Source organism: Copadichromis virginalis, linkage group LG19, assembly GCF_057382275.1.
Source record: "Copadichromis virginalis isolate Kocher_CV1m ecotype Utaka linkage group LG19, C_Virginalis_male_GT1.1, whole genome shotgun sequence".
In the NCBI taxonomy this organism is placed as follows: domain Eukaryota; kingdom Metazoa; phylum Chordata; class Actinopteri; order Cichliformes; family Cichlidae; genus Copadichromis; species Copadichromis virginalis.
The window spans coordinates 2645001-2658392 of record NC_140636.1 but is presented as its reverse complement, the minus strand read 5'-3'; the positions used below and the strand labels follow the sequence as shown (position 1 = coordinate 2658392).

The window sequence follows — 13392 nt, the reverse complement described above, 5'->3', positions numbered from 1 at the left end:
CATTGAGATATTTAATAAATTCTTGATCATTCAGAAGGGAAGGGTTAAAACGCCAATTATAATTTTTGGTCAAATTGTTTTTAAAGACCATTGAAACCAGGCTGTGGTCAGATATTACAATATTATGGTAATTTGAATCAACAACTATGGGCAGGATATCAGAAAATAGTCAATTCTCGCCTCTGTCAGTGCGCCCCAGGGTGGCTGTGGTTACAATGTAGCTTGCCATCACCAGTGTGTGAATGTGTGTGTGAATGGGTGGATGACTGGATATGTAAAGCGCTTTGGGGTCCTTAGGGACTAGTAAGGCACTATATAAATACAGGCCATTTACCATTTTAGTATAGGTTTTATGGACATGAGAGAAAAATGAATAGGCCCTCTCAGTAGGATGTTGTAAGCGCCAGATATCAATTAAATTTCTAGTTTTAATTAAATCATTCAGAGTTTGTACGGACCTAATATTAGAGGGGGCTTTTATAGATAGTCTATCCAAAAAAGTGTTGAGGAAGCAGTTACAGTCACCACCAATAATAATGTTGGCGGTTACTGTAGGTATTAAGTTGAAAACATTCTTTTAAAAAAATCAGGATTATCCACATTTGGCTCATAGATGTTAAGCAACGTTATCGGTAGTAAATTAATTTGACCAGTGACTATAAGGTATCTGCCATATGGGTCAGCGATCACAAAGTCTGGACAGAATGAAACATTCTTTTTAAGGAGAATCGCAACACCTCTGGCCTTACTGGTAAAAGGAGCTTGATACACTTGAGATATCCAATTTGCTCTTAATCTTCGTTGGTTGTTAATATTTATATGAGTTTCCTAAATGAATATTATATCTGCTTTGAGTGATTTAAGGTGTGAGAGAACTTTACGTCTTTTAATTATATGTCCGAGAACTATTTTTACATCGTTTCCCTCAAAGCACACCTCATTGTTTAACCAAAACATCATGTATCAACTCGATCAGATATCGACTTCCATCGCCATGTGCGTACATATACACACACACACACATAAAAAACAAAACCAAAAAAAAACACTGCACTTAAACAGCCTAAAAAAAACAAACAAAAAAAAAACCATAGGCACTCCCCATCCACCCCCCACCCCCGCATAAAGCACTTCTGGAAGAAAGTACTGGCGTCCCTCTCGGCCCAAGGCCACTGGGCACACGGCCTTCAACACATTCCTCCACAGAGTGTCCAATCAGGAAAAAAACCCACTACGCTTAACTCCGTGCTCAAACAAACTGTTAAATAGAAGAAAAATCAATATACCGGTCTCTCAGAACATTAAAGAATATTTTACAGAAGAAGCTTAAATCATACAGCTCTATTACAAACTATTCAGCTCAGAGTTTATAAACACGGACACCTCACCCGGAGTAGAAAAGACCTTCAGGTGTCCATTATATTTCACATGAAGTTTAGCTGGATACCGAAGACTGTGTTCCATTTTTTTCTCCCGAAACCTGGTCTTGTTAGGAGAGACAGCATCCATCCCACTTTGGATGGAGCAGCTCTCATTTCTAGAAATATGGACAAATTTATCCTTGAATCGCTACCTTATCGTGGTGGAGGGGTTTGTGTGTCCCAGGGATCCCAGGGGCTATGTTGTCTGGGGACTTTTGCCCCCTGGTAGGGTCTCCCACCGAAGGGTGGCTGGCCTCTCCCTTAGAGATAGGGTGAGAAGTTCGGCCATCCGGGAGGGGCTCAGAGTAGAGCAGCTGCTGCTCCACATCGAAAGGAGCCAGCTGAGGTGGTTCGGGCATCTGACAAGGATGCCCCCTGGGCGCCTCCTGGGTGAGGTGTTCCAGGCATGTCCCACCGGGAGGAGGCCCCGGGGCAGACCCAGGACACGCTGGAGAGATTATATCTCTCGGCTGGCCTGGGAACGCCTTGGTATTCCCCCGGATAAGCTGGAGGAGGTGGCTGGGGAGAGGGAGGTCTGGGCCTCTTTGCTTAGGCTGCTGCCCCCGCGACCCGGCCCCGGACAAAGCGGATGAAGATGGATGGATGGATGGATGGATGGACAAATTTATTAAACACCAAAAATATCTCTATCCAGAGTTGGGACCAGGAAGGAGAGTTGCAGTCTTACATGCCTCTCTGCTGCTTCTCTCCTCCTATTATCTCCCCAAAACCCCATCCCCATAAAGAGTGTTTCAGCTCCCAAACAGACAAAAAAAATAAGCAAACTAAAATCCAGCAAAAAATGTCTTAAACATAAAAAAAAAAAAAAAAAAAAAAAAAAAAAAAAAAAAATCGCAAAGAAAGAACAATACAGTATCCACATCTGAACCAAAGAGTAAAAGAGTGAAATGTGGATTATTAAACATTAGGTCTCTCTCTTCCAAGCCTCTGTTAGTGCATGACTTAATAATTGATCACCAAAGGATCAGCAGGATGATTATGTTAGTTTAAATGAATCAACACCCCCGAGTCATTCTAACTACCAGAAACCTCGAAGCACAGGCCGAGGGGGCGGTGTGGCAGCAATTTTTCACACCAGCCTATTAATCAACCAAAGACCCAGACAGACTTTTAATTCATTTGAAAGCCTGATGCTTAGCCTCGTCCACCCCAGCTGTGAAACTCAGAAACCAGTCTTACTTGTTATCATCTATTGTCCACCTGGGCCTTACACAGAGTTTCTCTCTGATTTCTCAGACTTTATATCTAATTTAGTTCTGAGCTCAGATAAAATAATTATTGTGGGTGATTTTAACATCCATGTAGATGCTAAAAATGACAGCCTCAACATGGCATTTAATTTGTTATTAGACTCAATTGGCTTCTCTCAAAATGTAAAAGAACCCACCCACCACTTTAATCACACTCTAGATCTTGTTTTAACACATGGCATAGAAACTGAACATTTAACAGTGTTTCCTGAAAACCCTCTCCTGTCTGATCATTTCCTGATAACATTTACATTTACAATAATTGATTACACAGCAGATAATGTCACAGACGTAACATTATCTACAGCTACTTTCAGTACCTACTAGAGGAGATTGTGCCTTCGCCGTTGCCACACCCAAATTATAGAATAATGATCCTCTTGACATTCGCGCATCTGATTCTATTAAATCTTTAAATCACGTCTAAAAAAATTACTTGTTTAACCTAGCGAGGCTAATTAGGGTGATTTTCATCTGGCTCTGCATTTACATGATGTAATTATTTTATATCTGTAATATATATATATATATATATATATATATATATATATATATAAATATATTGTGATTTTATCTGTATCATGATATTACTGGAAAGCACTTTTTGGTGTACAATAAATTTGATATAATCAAATAAATTTGATATGATATGATACCACTGATATTCATTTAGAGTCTTTTTCTCCCATTAGTTAATTTCAGTAATTCACAAGTGTGTGAATGTGTGGATGACTGGATGTGTAAAGCCCTTTGGGGTCCTTAGGGACTAGTAAAGCGCTATACAAATACAGGCCATTTACCATTTACTTACTTTCTGTCATGGTCCTGGGTCGTGCGACCCAGTGTTTTGTGTTTTAGCCTATTTTGATGTTTATTCTTTGTTTAGGGTCACTAAGGCAGTCCAGCCATTTGTACATACTACCCGTGTATTAAGTCTCCCTTGCCCTTCGTGTGGTTATGTCATCTCCCCTGTACTACGTCTCCCCGGTTCATGTGTCTTGTCTAATCTCCATGTTTCCTGTTTTACTTTGAAAGTCTGTATTCACGGTCAGTGTATTCAGTTTCACTCCTTCTGTCCTGTCGTTAAGTTCATGTGTGTCAGCTGTGTTCCCATGTGTGGCCACTTCCCCTGATCATCCCTCATGTGTATTTAGTCTCTGTGTTTCATACAGTCTGTCTCGCGTCGTCTGTGTTATCTCCCCTACCCCTTGTCATAGTATCCCAGCCATAGTTTGTATTTTGCAGTCTAAATCTCATTAGAGTCATAGTTTCCCAGTCTATGTTCAGGTTTTCCCTCAGTTACTTTGTTGTTCTTTTCCATGAGTTTTTCAGCCATAATAAAAGGCTCGTTTTGGTTGAAATCCACTCCCGCATCCTCGTTTGTGTTCGCACCTGGGTCCACCACACACCTTTCCGCACGGTCTGCCTCCGCAGACCTTGACAGTACGACGCGAGCATGCCGGACCCAGCGACGCAAAGACTGGAGATTGTCCGGACAGTGGAGTCGCTATGCGACAAGTGGCTGCACTGTTCCAGTGAGGAGGAACGGGAGGAGTTCGCCCGCCAGGTAGGGGTGTGCGTGTCTGTGTTCCCCTGGTTATGGGAGACGCTGCACCCCCTCGTCAGCGACCTTCTCGTCTCCGCTCTCCGACTCCGTCCGCAGCAGCAGCGGCCCGGTGGGCGTGCACCTTCACCAGAGCCGTGCCATCGCGCCGTTGCCCCGCCGCCTCATGAGCCAGTGGCGGTCAGAGTCGGAACGGTGAGGCTCACCACGGACACACCATTGGCTCACACTTCATCAGCTTCCGCATCTTCGCCACCGCCTGCCTGCACGGAGATGCCCGAGGCTGTTGACTTCGGTGAGGAGGAGCGGCAGCAGGTGTTGCGAGCGTATCGGGAGGATGAGCTACGCTGGAAGCCCTGGCTTATCTCCGAGGAGGAGCTTCCGCCAGCCGCCCCGCCTCGGACCGGCCGCCCGTCCTCGCTGCCTCGATCGGACTACTCTTCTCCCGCTTCCTTTCTGGCGCGGATGTGGTCGGAAGACGAGGAGCCAGTCACCACAGAAAACCAAGTTCCATCCGCGTCCACTTCAAGACGGAAGCGGCGTTCACGTCGCCGTCGCTCATCGCTACGGCATGTCTCGCCCTCCACTGAACGACACGAGGAGGCTGTGGAGGTAATGGATTTCGACCTCGAGGAGCGGCAGAGCGCCGCATGCGCGCAACTGGAGGAGGAGCAACGGGGGAAGCCAGGGCTCGCTCCTCACTACGGTGAGATTTTCCGCGGGACACGCCTGGCCTTTGGGGGCCCCCGGAGTTGCCAGGAGCTCCCGCCTGACGCTCCGCCAACACTCGCCTCCTCAGCCTCTGCATCACCGCAGGAGGCTCCACTTTCCACGTTAACGGGGCCCACGGCCAAGAAAAAACGGCGTTCGCGTCGTCACCGCATCACCCGATGCTCGGAGGTGAGTGAACCTGTTCTGTCAAGCCAAGTTTCCTCTGAGCGGGCGGCATGTGAAGTAACTACAGACTTAGCCGGTGATATGGCTAGCAATGAGCTATTCACCAAGCCACAGGCTAGGGACAGTCCTTCTCAGCCGATCATGACTGCTTCACTCAATCCTGCAGGGACCAGAAAATCTACACATAGACTGAAAGAGACTTCCACTGATTCTCAGGGTAATAGTGTGAGTAGTGGGGTGAAGGTGTTTCCTTTTGTGTCTTTTACCATGTCTAAGGTTCCATCCAAGTCTGAGCTATCTGTTTCTGAGCCTGACCTCAAGAACTGTGTTTTCTCAACTCCGGGGCCCTCTGAAGCCACAGTAAGCAAGGATATTGCAGAGTTGGCAAATCATGGATTAAAGTGTAACATGACTAGTGATCCTGTTTTCCCTGCTACTCTTTTGTTTAATGAACTGAAAACGGTGAACGCCGATCATGAACTCACTCTAACCTGTCAAGATGAAAACATAAATGCTGATCATGGTAACCTGGACTGTGTAACGTCACAATATGAATTCTGTCTTCCTGAAGGTCATACACAGGGTGATTCTGAACTGTTTTGCTCCAGCACCAGTACCTCCACTCAGGAGATGGAGGCTGAGATCAGGGTTAATGTGACACCGTTTTCTCCTGTCTCTGTGAACTCATCACTGGATAAGATTTTAGCCTCGAACAATGTTGTAACCACTCACTCTCAGCCTGAAGTGTCACCTGCTTCAGTTAATGGTTTACGTACCGTTTTGCCTGTATCTGTCTCTCCACTCAATATAGTCATCACTCTGACGCCACAGATCACTGCGGGTGCAGGTTCCAACAAACACATCCATCCAACACACCACAGTCATGCTACCACGGTGACATTGGTTAGGTCCATACCTGTGTGTTTACTGTTTTTTCAGGAGTTAGCTCCTGATGATCTAAGCCTTGTTTTTGTGGATCGAGTGGCAATTCTTGTTTTCCGTATGGTTGAACCAGCTCCTCTGAGCCGCACACTACCATCGGTTAAGTCCAACCAGCTTATGTTGGCCTCTCCTAGGATTACTGAGACTGGGCCAGTAACCTGCGAGCCACCTTGGACTGATGCAGACTCTGGGAACCTAATGATTGCTGGCTCTGAACTGGTGGTCCCTACCACTGTTCACTTCACGGTTTTTCATGCCAAGATGTTAAGCCCTATAGACTGTTTTCTACCTGTTTTCTCTCTCTCTGGGTTTGTGCCTCAGCAGCCTGTGTTTCCTCAGCTCCTAGTCCAGCCAGGGGCCTACATAACTGTTTGTCCTGCATCTACTGTTGGACTCCCAGGTGTGCCTATCCGGCACCCTGCGGCGACACCATCGCTTCACGTCACGTTAGCTGGAGGGTCCGAGGGGCCCGTTCAGCCACCCGTCTCCGCTGGAGGGTCCGAGGGGCCCATTCAGCCTCATGCCTCGTCAGCTGGAGGGCCCGAGGAGCCCATCCAGCCTCCTGTCTCCGCTGGAGGGTCCGAGGGGCCCGTTCAGCCTCCTGTCTCCGCTGGAGGGTCCGAGGGGCCCGTTCAGCCTCCTGTCTCGTCAGCTGGAGGGCCCAAGGAGCCCATCCAGCCTCCTGTCTCCGCTGGAGGGTCCGAGGGGCCCGTTCAGCCTCCTGTCTCCGCTGGAGGGTCCGAGGGGCCCGTTCAGCCTCATGCCTCGTCAGCTGGAGGGCCCGAGGAGCCCATCCAGCCTCCTGTCTCCGCTGGAGGGTCCGAGGGGCCCGTTCAGCCTCCTGTCTCCGCTGGAGGGTCCGAGGGGCCCGTTCAGCCTCATGCCTCGTCAGCTGGAGGGCCCGAGGAGCCCATCCAGCCTCCTGTCTCCGCTGGAGGGTCCGAGGGGCCCGTTCAGCCTCCTGTCTCCGCTGGAGGGTCCGAGGGGCCCGTTCAGCCTCCTGTCTCCGCTGGAGGGTCCGAGGGGCCCGTTCAGCCTCATGCCTCGTCAGCTGGAGGGCCCGAGGAGCCTGTCCAGCCGCCACCTGCGGCCGCCTCGTCGTCGCCTGGTCCTGCTTCAGCCTGTGCTTCGTCTGGTCCAGCTTCATCCGAGTCTTCGTCCTCGCCTGGTCCAGCCTCCGCCTGTGCTTCTGCTACGCCTGGTCCAGCCTCCGCCGGTGCTTCTGCTACGCCTGGTCCAGCCTCTGCTTCTGCTACGCCTGGTCCAGCCTCTGCTTCAGCGTCGCCTGGGCCAGCCTCTGCTTCAGCGTCGCCTGGTCCTGTGCCCTCCAAGCCTCGGCCGGTACGCCTGACACTTGGGAGCCGCCGCTGCCTTCCGCGCGGCCGGCCTCCTGAACTGCTCCGTCGCCTTCGTCGCCGCCGCTGCCTTCTGCGCAGCCGGCCTCCGGACCGGCTCTGTCACCTGTGCCGCCCGCCTGGTCGGCCCCCCGACCATGTGACCCGTGTACTCTTGTGCCTGTGGGCTCTGGGTCGGCCCCCTGAACTTTGTTTTGACTTTGGTCTTGTGCTCCTGTGTGTTCTGTTGTTCGTTTTGTTTCCTGTTCTGGTCCCTCCGTCCTGGTCCCCCGCCTCCCGCCCTGGGTGGGGTTTTTCTGTTTTTGTTTGGTTTCTCGGTTTTGGGCTGTCGGGAGCCAGCCCTTGAGGGGGGGGTATTGTCATGGTCCTGGGTCGTGCGACCCAGTGTTTTGTGTTTTAGCCTATTTTGATGTTTATTCTTTGTTTAGGGTCACTAAGGCAGTCCAGCCATTTGTACATACTACCCGTGTATTAAGTCTCCCTTGCCCTTCGTGTGGTTATGTCATCTCCCCTGTACTACGTCTCCCCGGTTCATGTGTCTTGTCTAATCTCCATGTTTCCTGTTTTACTTTGAAAGTCTGTATTCACGGTCAGTGTATTCAGTTTCACTCCTTCTGTCCTGTCGTTAAGTTCATGTGTGTCAGCTGTGTTCCCATGTGTGGCCACTTCCCCTGATCATCCCTCATGTGTATTTAGTCTCTGTGTTTCATACAGTCTGTCTCGCGTCGTCTGTGTTATCTCCCCTACCCCTTGTCATAGTATCCCAGCCATAGTTTGTATTTTGCAGTCTAAATCTCATTAGAGTCATAGTTTCCCAGTCTATGTTCAGGTTTTCCCTCAGTTACTTTGTTGTTCTTTTCCATGAGTTTTTCAGCCATAATAAAAGGCTCGTTTTGGTTGAAATCCACTCCCGCATCCTCGTTTGTGTTCGCACCTGGGTCCACCACACACCTTTCCGCAGGGTCTGCCTCCGCAGACCTTGACACTTTCTCCAAACCATCAACGTGTCTTTTAGGCCCCATTCCTACAAGACTGCTCAAAGATGTCCTACCATTAATTAATGCTTCAATCTTAAATATGATCAACCTATCTCTAATAATCAGCTATGTACCACAGGCCTTCAAGCTGGCAGTAGTTAAACTGTTACGTAAAAAGCCATCTCTAGACCCATCATAGCTAATTATAGGCCAATCTCCAACCTTCCTCTTATTATAAAGATTCTTGAAAGAGTAGTTGTCAAACAGCTAACAGATCATCTGCAGAGGAATGGCTTATTGAAGAGTTTCAGTCAGGTTTCAGAGCTCATCACAGCACAGAAACAGCTTTAGTGAAGGTTACAAATGATCTTCTTATGGCCTCTGACAGTGGACTCATCTCTGTGCTTGTCCTGCTAGACCTCAGTGCAGCGTTCGATACTGTCAACCATAATATCCTATTAGAGCGATTAGAACATGCTGTAGGTATTACAGGTACTGTGCTGCAGTGGTTTGTATCATATCTATCTAATAGACTACAATTTGTGCATGTAAATGGAGAGTCCTCTTCACACACTGAGGTTAATTATGGAGTTCCACAGGGTTCAGTGCTAGGACCAATTCTGTTTACATTATACATGCTTCCCTTAGGCAGCATCATTAGAAGACATAGCATACATTTACACTGCTATGCAGATGACACCCAACTCTATCTGTCCATGAAGCCAGATAACACACACCAATTAGTTAGACTGCAGGAATGTCTTAAAGACATAAAGACCTGGATGACCGCTAACTTTCTGCTTCTAAATTCAGATCAAACTGAAGTTATTGTTTTCGGCCCTGAAAATCTTAGAAATATTGTATCTAACCAGATTCTTACTCTGGATGGCATTACCTTGGCCTCCAGTAACGCTGTGAGGAACCTTGGAGTCATTTTTGACCAGGACATGTCCTTCAACGCACATATTAAACAAATATGTAAGACTGCTTTCTTCCATTTGTGCAACATCTCTAAAGTTAGAAATATCCTGTCTCAGAGTGACGCTGAAAAACGAGTTCATGCATTTATTACTTCCAGGCTGGATTACTGCAATTCATTATTATAAGGATGTCCTAAAAACTCACTGAAAAGCCTTCAGTTAATCCAAAATGCTGCAGCAAGAGTCCTGACAGGGACTAGAAACAGAGAGCATATTTCTCTAAATCCAGAATTCAAAATCCTGCTCCTCACATACAAGGTCTTAAATAATCAGGCCCCATCTTATCTTAATGACCTTGTAGTACCATATCACCCTATTAGAGCACTTCGCTCTCGCACTGCAGGCCTACTTGTTGTTCCTAGAAGAGTATTTAAAAGTAGAATGGGAGGGAGAGCCTTCAGTTTTCAGGCCCCTCTTCTGTGGAACCAGCTTCCAGTTTGGATTCAGGAGACAGACACTATCTCTACTTTCAAGATTAGGCTTCAAACTTTCCTTTTTGCTAAAGCATATAGTTAGGGCTGGACCAGGTGACCCTGAATCCTCCCTTAGTTATGCTGCAAAAGGTCTAGACTGCTGGGGGATTCCCATGATGCACTGGGTGTTTCTTCTTCAGTCACCGTTCTCACTCACTATGTGTTCACAGACCTCTCTGCTGAATCATACTTGTTATTAACCTCTGTCTCTCTTCCACAGCATGTCTTTATCCTGTCTTCCTTCTCTCATCCCCACCAATCACAGCAGATGGCCCCGCCCCTCCCTGAGCCTGGTTCTGCTGGAGGTTTCTTCCTGTTAAAAGGGAGTTTTTCCTTCCCACTGTCGCCAAAGTGCTTTCTCATATGATTGTTGGGTTTTCTCTGTATGCATTATTCTAGGGTCTACCTTACAATATAAAGCGACTTGAGGCGACTGTTGTGAATATAAATAAATTTGAATTGAACAGTGCTAACCTCTGCACCACCATTTTTTATCATTATTATTATTAATAGTAGTAGTAGTAGTAGTATATTTAATTTATTTTTTGTGAACAACCCAGTAAGTTACAACAAGAAGTCTGCTAATGTGCAGACTGGCTTAAGTCACCTTTCCCCTGCCCCACAGTATGGAAATTGTAAGAGAAAACAGATCACAAGAGCGTCAAACATTCTGATGTTAGTGCATTTCTATTAACACAAAGATGAAGAGAGGCTTTGTAGTAGGCTACTTGCTGAAGGATAACAAAGACCTAATCTGTTAACAAGAAGACATGCTCACAATGGCTTCTAAGTCTCCAGTCATATTATCTGGGGAGTAGAAATAACGGGATTTGGTGATGACTGGGTGTAACAAATATTTATATGCCAAGTGAATAAAGATATTCAAAATTTAAACAAAAAAGACCTCAGAGATTATGTCACAGTTTGAGCACAGGGATTGCGATGGTTGAAAAGCAGAAGCAGAGCCAATTCTGACACATCCTTTCTCAGGAATAACAAGATACATAGCGATTTATTCTTATCGTGGAATAGTGTTCATGAGGTGGCTGTTCAGTAGTTGAGACGGGAATAAGGCGCAGGGAGGCTGGGTCCTTTGTCCTCCCTCCCCGAGAATGGCAGGGCTCGAGTCCATTTCTGGAAGCAATTGTCTCCCGCGTAAAACATGTGCCTCCAGTTTAAACTTAAGATAAGTATTAGAGAATGTATTACAAAAATGGGATGTGGTTAGCAAACAAATAATGGTAGACATGTACAAACGTTCCTTTTAAGAAGCATGTGATTATCATAAACTAACTGTACTGGTGGTCCAGTACGGAGTACAACAGAGGTTTCTTTCAGTTGGATACTAACAATATTTAGTCGTTTTAATAACGTAAATTCGTGATACTGTTTGTTGAATTTAATCAGCTTAGCAAAACAGCCCCAAGACACAGATTTGTTAAGCTTCGTACTGTCCCGACGTATTTTGCGGCAAAGGTTACGCGTTTTCAAGGCAAACACACATATAGCGTAGTCCACTGCATACCTGCTGACCCGTGTCAGCAAACCATAAAAGGCGGGTACGCCTCAGGAATAAGTGAAACCGTGCTCAAAGCAACTCCAGTGAACACAACAGCAATGAAACTGCAACACAAACAAGCGAGGGAATCTAGCCAAGCAGATTAGTCCAATCCAGTGCTGACAGAGGTTCTTGTTGTCTGCTTTGTCCAAGCGTAGTAAACGAGCAGAGGAGGACTTACCAGTTTTTGTTGTTGTTTTTCTTGCTCGTCTGCGTTCAGTTTCTGAGAAACAAAAATTAATCCATGCTGTGCAGTGTCCACAGTCCTTCGACAGGCAGAACCGCAGCTTTTAACAGGCTTTGGACGTGAATCGATGAGTGATACACGGGTCTCTTGTGAGTGTGATTGTGTGTTAGGATGAAACGCCTTTTCTCCTCCAGCTGCATTGTTGACATTGGTTTCCTGACGTCATGCTGACCCCCCATTCACAACAGCGGCCAAGAGACCCCCTCCCCTCCTACGAAAACAAAGCCCCGCCCTCCAAACGACGTAGCACAGATGTGTTGTGGACTTGAGGCTCAGGAAGATATCATACCAACATATTCACGAGGTGAATTATCTGTCAAGCTGCTGTTCATTTCAGCAGATCACAATGTTCCAAGCTAATAGCATAACATTTAAATTTTGAACAGTGATTCATATTTTTAAAATGCATCATTCACCTACTGTATTCAAATTATAAAAAACAAAAAAGCTTTTGGGAAAAATCCATTAGGTCTAAAGAGAAGTCGATAAGAATGGAAAAAAATGTTCTAGTTAGAATCCACTTTCCACAATAGTTTGAACACTAAGTAAAATGTGAGTAAATCATGAAGATTTAGAGAATGTAAATAAACAAAGTTTTTTTGACTTTGACTGTGACTTTGACTTTGATAGGACAATGATTACGCTCTCTGATCCTTCAACAGGACATGATTCTGGAAATCATTGCATTCGCTCACCAACACTTCTGAAAAACAGTGAACACAGTTTCTCACTTGATACACAAAACTTGAAACTTTACAACAAAACAACAGCAACGAGATGGAGAAATACTGCTACCGTCTCGTGCAAATTTTTGTCTTTTTTACATTTTACACCGTTACAGTTCAAGGTTCAAGGTTCTTTATTTGTCACATGCATAGTTATACAAGTATAACATACAGTGAAATGTAGCCTGACACGCTCCTCGACATGTGCAAAAATTGGGGGGGTGTAGAGGAAGAACATATATATATATATATATATATATATATATATATATATATATATATATATATATATATATATATATATATATATATACATACATATAGTATATACACTGGGTGAATGTGCAGTAGTAGCAGCAAGCAGGTGAATTCTGTACATTAATATGAATAGACATCTGACTATTTTACAGGATAGACAATATAAACATATTTAAAATTAAAGGAATTTGAAATGTACATTGTGCCTTGGTTTAGAGTGTCTGGAAGAGTCCTGTCTCAGTCAATTATAGATGATGTGAGAGGGCGGGTGTGTGTGTTTAGGGCACGGATGGCTTGGGGATAGAAGCTCCTCTTGAGTCTCTCTGTCCTTGCCCGGAAGATGCGGAACCTTCTACCAGATTGCAGAAGTTGGAACAGTTTGTTGCCAGGATGGGACGGGTCCTTCAGTATCTGCGCTGCTCTAGTCCGGCATCTCCTGGTGTAGGTGTCCTGTTACAGTTCTTTTAGAGATGGATATGTACCTTGTCAACGTTTCTGTTTTCATTGTCCCTAAAATGAAATAACCAATTTATGTTGCTCAAAAGCACTGGGAACAAAATTAGTGGCATGTTCTTGTTGCTGGTTAAGTTACATTGAATCTAAAGTACAACACTTGTGCAGGCACAAAGCAGGTGTAGTTCTAGCTTTAAATCGTGTGTTTTAAACCCTGTTTGCAGTGTGTGAAGGCCATTCTGAGCTGGGCAGTGGGTATGACATTGTTTCT

At 45.9% G+C, this 13392-nt stretch overlaps 1 protein-coding gene across 1 annotated transcript in view; it reads right to left on the bottom strand.

Annotated features, from left to right (window-relative positions):
* The window catches only part of LOC146685363 (transcription regulator protein BACH2-like), a 65908-nt gene extending 54049 nt beyond the window's left edge, over window positions 1-11859 (bottom strand). Inside the window, exon 1 of the mRNA XM_085440610.1 lies at window positions 11620-11859. The gene's annotated coding sequence lies outside the window, so the exon portion shown is untranslated. The remainder of the gene's footprint in view (window positions 1-11619) is intronic.
* Window positions 11860-13392: the final 1533 nt, after the last annotated feature.